Source organism: Physella acuta, unplaced genomic scaffold (genome assembly GCF_028476545.2).
Source record: "Physella acuta isolate Inbredline_101_S28 unplaced genomic scaffold, ASM2847654v3 ptg001377l, whole genome shotgun sequence".
NCBI classification, from domain to species: domain Eukaryota; kingdom Metazoa; phylum Mollusca; class Gastropoda; family Physidae; genus Physella; species Physella acuta.
In genome coordinates this window covers 33,839-43,608 of record NW_026732892.1, presented here as the reverse complement: position 1 = coordinate 43,608, position 9,770 = coordinate 33,839, and the positions used below count along the sequence as shown (strand labels likewise).

At 42.9% G+C, this 9,770-nt stretch overlaps 1 non-coding gene across 1 annotated transcript; it reads left to right on the top strand.

Moving 5' to 3' along the window:
* The first annotated feature begins 7,625 nt into the window (after window positions 1–7,625).
* LOC131927164 (U6 spliceosomal RNA) lies at window positions 7,626–7,731 on the top strand. Its single transcript, XR_009383605.1, has one exon. It is a non-coding gene; the product is annotated as a U6 spliceosomal RNA (small nuclear RNA).
* Window positions 7,732–9,770: the final 2,039 nt, after the last annotated feature.

Genomic DNA, 9,770 nt, shown 5'->3' with positions numbered 1-9,770 from the left:
AGCAATTTGTGCTGTCAGCAAAACTCTCCAGACTCCTGTTTCACGACACTCGATGAAAAAGTCTCGACAAAATTGATTGGCCAGGAGGGATTCGATCCAGCCACACCATGAGCAGGCTGGACGAGTCTTTGTGAAACGAAACCTGTTTCACCACTTTACCTTAATCGTCTGGAACTCTCTTCAAAGCAGACGGCAATTCCCTTTGATTCCGATGGCGCTAACTCTACCCTCCCGTACTCTACATTACGTTTATGTTCACGGCCAATAGGACACGACCAATAGATTTCGTCAAGAATTGATTTCGTTGCAAATTGAACGTGTTCCAGGTGTTTTGCTAGGAAATAACCCTTGACGAAATGAAATATTTCAGAGAAAAAAAATCCTGAGCTTTTGATAGCTAAAAACGATAAAGATATCGTCGACTGATTTATCGTGGGTAATCAACAAATGTAATCAGTGAATGTAATCTGTAAGTGTAATCGTGTAAGAAATGGCAGGTTTTGTCTGCTGCCAGTAAATCACCTGCAGCAGGTGAAGCCAGTAAATCAGTTACCCCCTCCACCCCTCCCCACCCCACGTATAATCTGTCGACTATCGCCTTCGAGATCTTGCTCCAGCTAAACTAAACTGTCAGCAGCCCCTAGATTTACACGTTTTAAACTTCTCATCACGTGATGCAAGCTGAGAGCTGGCAGAGAGAAAGTTGACGGAGACAAATTGGAGTGACGCCTCTTTAGTCCAAGTATGATTTAGAAGTTAGAGCTAGGCCTCTTTAGTCAAATTTTGATCCACAAATTAATTAGAGCTACGTCTATTTAGTCAAAGTGTGATCGACACGTCTATTTAGTCAAAGTGTGATTCACAAATTGGAGTGACGCCTCTTTAGTCAAAGTGTGATTCAGAAGTTTGAGCTAGGCCTCTTTAGTCAAATTTTGATCCACACATTAATTAGAGCAACGTCTATTTAGTCAAAGTGTGATTCAGAAATTAGAGCTACTTCAATTTAGTCAAAGTGTGATCCATAAATTAGAGGAACGTCAATTTAGTTAAAGTGTAATCCACGAAAAAGTTGAAACATTTGACATACTGCTAAAACTACAAAATATTATGTCTGGTCTCAGGGGGGGGGGTGTTTTATCGATATGCCGCATTAGGGCTAGGGCCAACTTAAATTAGGACATACACAATATAATTATAATACTATAAGACAAGCGTATGATAGATTTGTAGGTTAGTTTAACTGACGGTCACAAGGATGTATTTCAATTAGCTTTTCGTCCAACAGTTTCCTTATTCAAGCCACCCACCTCGATACGAATTTGTTTTTAACAAACCCCTTAAATCTTATCTTTGGAATTCAAACTATTTTAATCCTAACGAGCCTCCAATGCTGAATGATTTGCGGAATGTATATCAACTTTTACCTGTCTATAGATCAGCCATCGCAGAACTCACACGCCAAACTAGATCAGTCTCCAAAACCCAATCAACATCAAAACACCATCCCCTATCGAGTTGTTCCTGTCAACCCGCATTCATCAGTTTACAAAGATGTCGTTGATGCTACCGAGAATCCAGGAGATGTTTTCAACTGAAATCTTTAGAAAACATTATCAAACGTGTGTACGTTTCTCTACGGGCAAGAAAGAGAAATTAAGTGTCTATATCAGATAGACTTCATCGCCACACTATCAGACAGTAAAGAAAAGATCTGACAGTTTGGATGAGCAGGAAAAGTGAGACTGGCCAACACCTGTTAGGGTGGGGATATTTTGTAGGGGGAAAGGGGGGGGGGTCCCTGGGATATTTTGTGGGGGGGGAGGGAGGGGTGGGTCCTGGGATATTTTGTGGGGGGGGGGGGGGGGGTCCCTGGGATATTTTGTGGGGGGGGGGGGGGGGTCCAGGGATATTTTGTGGGGGGGGGGGGGGTCCAGGGATATTTTGTGGGGGGGGGGGGGGAAAGGGGGGGTCCTGGGATATTTTGTGGGGGGGGGAGGGGCGGGTCCAGGGATATTTTGTGGGGGGGGGGGTCCTGGGATATTTTGTGGGGGGGGGGGGGGGGAGGGGTGGGTCCTGGGATATTTTGTGGGGGGGGGGGTCTAGGGATATTTTGTGGGGGGGGGAGGGGTGGGTCCTGGGATATTTTGTGGGGGGGAGGGGTGGGTCCTTGGATATTTTGTGGGGGGGGGGGGGTCCAGGGATATTTTGTGGGTAGGGGGGGTCCTGGGATATTTTTTGGGGGGAGGGGGGGTCCAGGGATATTTTGTGGGGGGAGGGGGGGTCCAGGGATATTTTGTGGGGGGGAGGGGTGGGTCCTGGGATATTTTTTGGGGGGGGGAGGGGGGGTCCAGGGATATTTTGTGGGGGGGGAGGGGTGGGTCCTGGGATATTTTGTGGGGGGGGAGGGGTGGGTCCTGGGATATTTTGTGGAGGAGGGGTGGGTCCTGGGATATTTTGTCTGTTTATGTGCGTGGCGCAAGGAAGGGCGGGGGGCGGGAGATTCCTAGATCAGGCGTGCATTTGATTATGGTGCTGATACAAGTTAGAATGCAAAATGGAAAGTAGTGCCTCTACTATAAAAATTCTTCTGATAAGATTATATTTACACCAACACATATTTTCACTAACAGGAGCATGGCATTTATACATCCACACCCAGGTCATTACATCACTCCAGATGTGCCCCCATATGCCCATTATTCTCCTGTATATTAACCCCCAGCGCAAAAACTAATAAAGCACACCATCCACTATTTTGGCCGCTACACTACTCTTGTACTACAAGTACCAGCGGTGTAGCTAAACCATAGCAAGTATCAGCTACACATCAATGGCAACAAATCCTAGCTACGCCACTGTGTACTATGTTGGTTTGTAGTCACAGCGTGTATGTCTACATATCATTGAAGTATGGCTAGACTGTTGTTGTTGTTGTTGTTGTTGTTAGGGTGATGGTTTATGAGGAGTATGTTGTGTAAAGTTTGAAACTTAAAACGTGATGCAGACACGACGTGGGTTTTATTTTGGTTTTTTTGTAAGGCGTTTTCAGCAAAGTATGAAATAAATTGAATTACTAAGCAGAGGCTTACTATAGGAACAAACAGTTCTAGGAAAAGTGCCACTATTAATCCTTGAGTAAGATTTAAAAACAAAATGTGTAAAAACAAAGATAATTTTAAAAAGACAATGCACAAGCCAACAACATAATCGAAAATATCAACAACATGACCTCAGAATGGCAACAATATGACATCCGAGTGTGAATAACGGGACTTCAGGATGTAAACAATATGACCTCAGAATGTCAACAATATGTCCTCAGAATGTCAACAACATGACCTCAGGATGTCAACAACATGACCTCAGAATGTCAACAACATGACCTCAGAATGTCAACAACATGACCTCAGGATGTAAACAACATGACCTCAGAATGTAAACAATATGACATCAAAGTGCCAACAACAAAGAAAGAAAAATACAAACGGACCCAAAATCTATCCGAAACCTTTACTTTAAGGTAATGTTAGGTTTAGCACTAGGATTAGAGCTAGAGTTAGATTTAAGGTAATACCGTAATCTCTGTATTTAAGTTCACCAGTGCATGTCTCCCGGCAAATTTAGCTTTATTACACATTGGTTCAGTTCTTGAATGTTTTGTTTATCTTCTCTAATTTAAATTAACAAGATAGATCTAGTAATTTACAGGGTGCTTAGGCCTGAGGATAAATGATCGGGTATTGATTGGTTAGGGTCAGTTTATTGGTCTATAATCCTACACCTATGCATTTGAGTTTAATAATAATTTTGCACGAATACGGTGATGTAGAATTTGTAATCAATGCCGCTTTATTTACTGCCCATCGCCTAGCCTAATTATTTAGTACCAATTGTAGTTACCGCTAGTAGAGTAAATAATTATTTATTGTTATTAGAAAACATGTCCTTTATTCTTTACTTTCACGAAATTACCTCTAATAAATCTCGCTGTAAAATTACCTCCCATATTTCCACCGAGGAAAAAACATTACCTCCCATATAACCCTCTAATGAAATTACTTCCCCTTACATGCCCTACGCTTCGTGCGACAAGACTGTACGGCACATGACAACAGACACGGCCTAATCCGGCTGCCGTGTTGCAGGCTTAATCCCAGGAAATTGGCATACGGTTAATTATCTTAATTATTTAACACGGCAAATCCTAGGAAATTGGCATCTTTAGTGTGTAAGATATGAAACTAATGTATTGGGTTAACGCAAGCATGTGGCATGGATAGATCACCTCATCTTTCATCAAGTTGTGTTGACGGTTGAAGTTTTATGGGACGACACGGCTCTTTTGATTGGAACTGTGTTTACGAGCTGGCTAATACATAAATCATGTCAGTCAATTAAGACAGGTATCGTGACTGTTAGGGCAGGTAGGTTACCTATGGAGGTATCAGGTAGATTACCTATGCAGGTGTTAGGTAGGTTACCTATAGAGATATCAGGTAGGTTACCTATGCAGATATCAGGTAGGTTACCTATGGAGGTATTAGGTAGGTTACCTATGGAGGTAGCCTATCAGGTAGGTTACCTATGGAGGTATCAGGTAGATTACCTATGCAGGTATCAGGTAGGTTACCTATGGAGGTAGCCTATCAGGTAGGTTACCTATGCAGGTATCAGGTAGGTTACCTATGGAGGTAGCCTATCAGGTAGGTTACCTATGCAGGTATCAGGTAGGTTACCTATGGAGGTAGCCTATCAGGTAGGTTACCTATGGAGGTAGCCTATCAGGTAGGTTACCTATGGAGGTATCAGGTAGGTTACCTATGGAGGTAGCCTATCAGGTAGGTTACCTATGGAGGTAGCCTATCAGGTAGGTTACCTATGCAGGTATCAGGTAGGTTACCTATGGAGGTATCAGGTAGGTTACCTATGGAGGTAGCCTATCAGGTAGGTTACCTATGGAGGTATCAGATAGGTTACCTATGCAGGTATCAGGTGGGTTACCTATGGAGGTAGCCTATCAGGTAGGTTACCTATGGAGGTATCAGGTAGGTTACCTATGCAGGTATCAGGTAGGTTACCTATGCAGGTATCAGGTGGGTTACCTATGGAGGTATCAGGTAGATTACCTATGGAGGTATCAGATAGGTTACCTATGCCGGTATCAGGTAGGTTACCTATGGAGGTATCAGATAGGTTACCTATGCAGGTGTTAGGTAGGTTACCTATGCAGGTATCAGGTAGGTTACCTATGGATGTATCAGGTAGGTTACCTATGGAGGTATCAGGTAGGTTACCTATGGAGGTATCAGGTAGGTTACCTATGGAGGTATCAGGTAGGTTACCTATGGAGGTATCAGGTAGGTTACCTATGGAGGTATCAGGTAGGTTACCTATGCAGATATCAGGTAGGTCGATCACAAGACTGGCGGTGCATGTGGGGTTGGTTATCCTTGTGTGCGGGCCACCGGTGCAATCGTTGACAGGTGAGCGTACAGGTAAAAGCTATGGCAGACGAGAGTGCAGGTACACGCGAGGATGCATGACAGCATGACAGACAGGTGCCGATTCTGGAATTAGTCCTGGCATTAGCTGTTTAAGCTACACAGAACTTCATGAACATAAAAAAAAAATCGGAATAATTTTTTCACTACGGAAATATCGGTGTTAGTGAAAAGTGGATCGATAACTTGCCTTTTTAGAAACTAAATCCAAAATACTTTGTGTTCATCTGTTATAAAGAAGGACAACAATGTTGTACATAACCCCGGGTGAGAACACAATATTGACAACAAGACTTATCAGGAACTCATAATGTAAACATGACCTCATAATATCAACATGACTTCATAATGCCAACCTAACCTCAGCATGTAAACAACATGACCTCAAAATGTCAACATGACTTCATAATGTCAACCTAACCTCAGCATGTAAACAACATGACCTCAGAATGTCAACAAAACTGCATCTAAGGACAAACCACCATCACAAAGTGGCTCCCCATTTAGTTGTTTTAATAACCGCCCCAGAATACCTTGCGAATTCCAGCTGTTACGTCATCAGTGCTGTCGTACTGTGTTATGTAAATATGTGTAAATGGTGTAAATGTTTTTTTATCACTGCGCGTTTAACTGTTCTTATATTTAAAATATTTCAAGAAAGTCATAATTCATTCTTCCGCTGAGAAAAAAAAATGTCTGTTTTAATTGTGTAGACCAACATGCGTTTTTCTACATCGGTACCAGTGGCGTAGCTACCGCAAAGCTAGCGTAAGCAAGGCATAGGGGCCCAAGGCAAATAGGGGCCCTTTTTCGAAAGTTTGAGGGGGGGGTGCAAATCGAAAGTCTGAGGGGGGGGGGGGGGTCGCAAATCGAAAGTTTGTCCCCGGTCGCCGGGAAGGGTCGCTATGCCTCTGAGGGGCCCACTAACACGTTTTGCATAGGGGCCCAAAAATCCTAGCTACGCCACTGATCGGTACATTTGTCAGACATGAATTTACACACATTCAAACAACGGACATCTACTTTCCAAATGTTGCAATATCTGAACACAAGTCTCGAAATTTTCTTATATCAACCCCAGCTTTTAAAAAAAATGTAATTTTCAACAAGCAGTACTTTACTAAAATTTAAACTTAACTTTAGAGAAAGATCACGAAATGTGGAAAGTGCTTTTTAAAAAGTATTTTAAAATTAACAAAACCATTGTCTCTGTAATGAGCTTCGACAAATGTGAATGTTATAATGGCAATTAATTGAGATGAATAACCGTAATCACGTTTTAAAGCCAGTTAACGATGTGTTGTCTGTTTCTTTCTCAGGTGACGTCACTTTATTATCAAGTATGATTACATGGGATCAGAAAAACAAGATGTTTACGTCTAGTCTGGACTCGAACCTGAGCCAGGCGGGGGTCGTAGATGTGGGTTAGATCGTGCATGTTGGATGGAGGGTGGCGGGGGAGGGGTAATGTGTTCAGTGGGGGGAGGTATATGAGTACACAAAAATGTGTTGCACAAAAAACTCACGAGTATGTCACAATAACGAACCATTCCATTTGTCAGGAGTTTGTTATGTATGACATTTCGTCATGGTTTAGTGCATGTTGGACATGTCATCTGTATGTGGATTCGATGGATTGCACATACGCGGTGATATGTACTGGATATATGGATTCAGTGGTTAACATATCATTAGTTTGAACTAGATGACGGATAGGGAAAGTAAAACTAACAATGAAAGTGGTGGTTAGTGTTTTAATGTTTGTGTATACGTTGATGGTGGTAGCCAATGTTTAGCCCAGTCAAGTGGTGCTGTACGTGGTGTTTTAGAGTTTACAAGAGATGAGACCATCACACCATGTAGAACACCATCCATCTCAGCTGCCCTAAAATCTTGTGTCTGTGATGTACTAATGAAACTATAGTATGACAGGGACTGTTGCGTCACTTTATATGTTCACTTTAATTGAAAGTCTTAAAGACTGGTTCTAATTTCCATTGAAGATTGGTTTTAATTGAAATTAAAGTTTGGTCTAAGTTACAATTTATAGACATGTGTTTTTAAACAACAGGTCGATAAAATAATAGCATTGATAAAATCTAAAAATTAAAATGACAAAACAATGTACTGTTCACATAGTCGCAGTACATACAATAAAATTGGAACGATACAGAGAAGATTAGCATGGCCCTCGCGCAGAGATGACAAAACAATATTGATTGCAATTTTAGCGACCAAGAAAAAAAAAGCACCTTCTCAATTGTATAGTGTCTCATGAAAGTTACATGTGGTTGTTTGTTTAAATGTAAAATGTTTGAAATAAAAACTATAGCACCGTTTAGAGATATTGATTTAACGAGACTACGCCTAAATGAGTAAAGCTTTTGACCTTAAACTGTGTCCCTTTGCTTTTGCTAAAATTGGGTTGACCTCACAAAGATAATTTTAATGAGAGATCTAATTACTGACGAGCAGATCCTAAAATGACAATTATCTCCCGTGAATTATACTTTTTAAATAAAATAAATTTACCAGGGTAGACAACTCCTAATTAAATCCTCAAAATAAAACGAATTACGTACATGCGAGCTAAACAAAGCATCCCACATATCGTTTGTATATTATTGTTGCAAAAAATGTGCGCATATAATTGTAAGTGATAAACAGTGTCTTAAAAAGTATTCTTCTGGTAATAAAAACTTCATTTGAAATTTCAAACACTTTCATTCTCTTTCTCCGTTGTGTGATACATATAAAATTCTCAAATTTTTGAAGTAGACATGATTTATAATAATTTAAATGAAATTTTTGGATCCCTTTGCAAAAAGGGACAAACTTTAAAACAATGCTATTGAATCAGGGGTCGGCCTTTTGACTTGGAAGAGGCCAAAGTTACAATATACAAAAGTACCCAGATAGCTACTGTCATTTTTATTTCAATATTTTGGCATTTGATTGGGATTAGATATAGAATCTAGTTCTATCTGCTAAATCAGGGGTCTCCAAACTACGGCCCGCGGGCCGGATGCGGCCCGCGATGTCCTCTCATCCGGCCCGCGGAGATCTTTTTGTCCACGGAAAAACAGTTTGTTGGTGATGACTGAGGAACTTTGCCCAGAAAAATCAAAGACATGCCTGGAAGAAACTGGCCCCCGAACTGAAATTTGATAGTTGATGCGGCCCTCGGACTGAAAAGTTTGGAGACCCCTGTGCTAAATGGTTGTTTTAAAAAGACCAGATATCCACATTCTTTACGCTAACACAAGAGAAGGCCCCATTAGGATTTCAGGTTATGGCAGGGGTCGGGTGTCAGGTTATGGCAGGGGCCGGGTGTCAGGTTATGGCAGGGGTCGGGTGTCAGGTTATGGCAGGGGTCGGGTGTTAGGTTATGGCAGGGGTCGGGTGTCAGGTTATGGCAGGGGTGTCAAGTTATGGCAGGGGTCGGGTGTCAGGTTATGGCAGGGGCCGGGTGTCAGGTTATGGCAGGGGTCGGGTGTCAGGTTATGGCAGGGGTGTCAAGTTATGGCAGGGGTCGGGTGTCAGGTTATGGCAGGGGCCGGGTGTCAGGTTATGGCAGGGGTCGGGTGTCAGGTTAAGGCAGGGGTGTCAGGTTATGGCAGGGGTCGGGTGTCAGGTTATGGCAGGGGTGTCAGGTTATGGCAGGGGTGTCAGGTTATGGCAGGGGTCGGGTGTTAGGTTATGACAGGGGTCGGGTGTCAGGTTATGGCAGGGGTGTCAGGTTTTGGCAGGGGTTGGGTGTCAGGTTATGGCAGGGGTCGGGTGTTAGGTTATGGCAGGGGTCGGTTGTCAGGTTATGGCAGGGGTCGGGTGTCAGGTTATGGCAGGGGTCGGGTGTTAGGTTATGGCAGGGGTCGGGTGTCAGGTTATGGCAGGGGTCGGGTGTCAGGTTATGGCAGGGGTCGGGTGTCAGGTTATGATAGGGGTCGGGTGTCAGGTTATGGCAGGGGTCGGGTGTCAGGTTATGGCAGGGGTCGGGTGTCAGGTTATGGCAGGGGTGTCAGGTTACGAAAGGGGTCGGGGTGAGGTGTTAGGTTATGACAGGGGTGGTGTGTGATATTATGACAGGGGTTGGGGAGGTGTCAGGTTATGATATGGGAGGGGTGAAGTGTCAAGGTATGACACCATTGTGAAAACCTGAAGCTAAAAACACCTGTTTCATCAGGAATGTGAACGTGAAACACGCCTCAATTAAATTAGGAAAAATAAATTCAACATAGCAGCCGACTGCAGGTAAAGTTTTTAAAGATG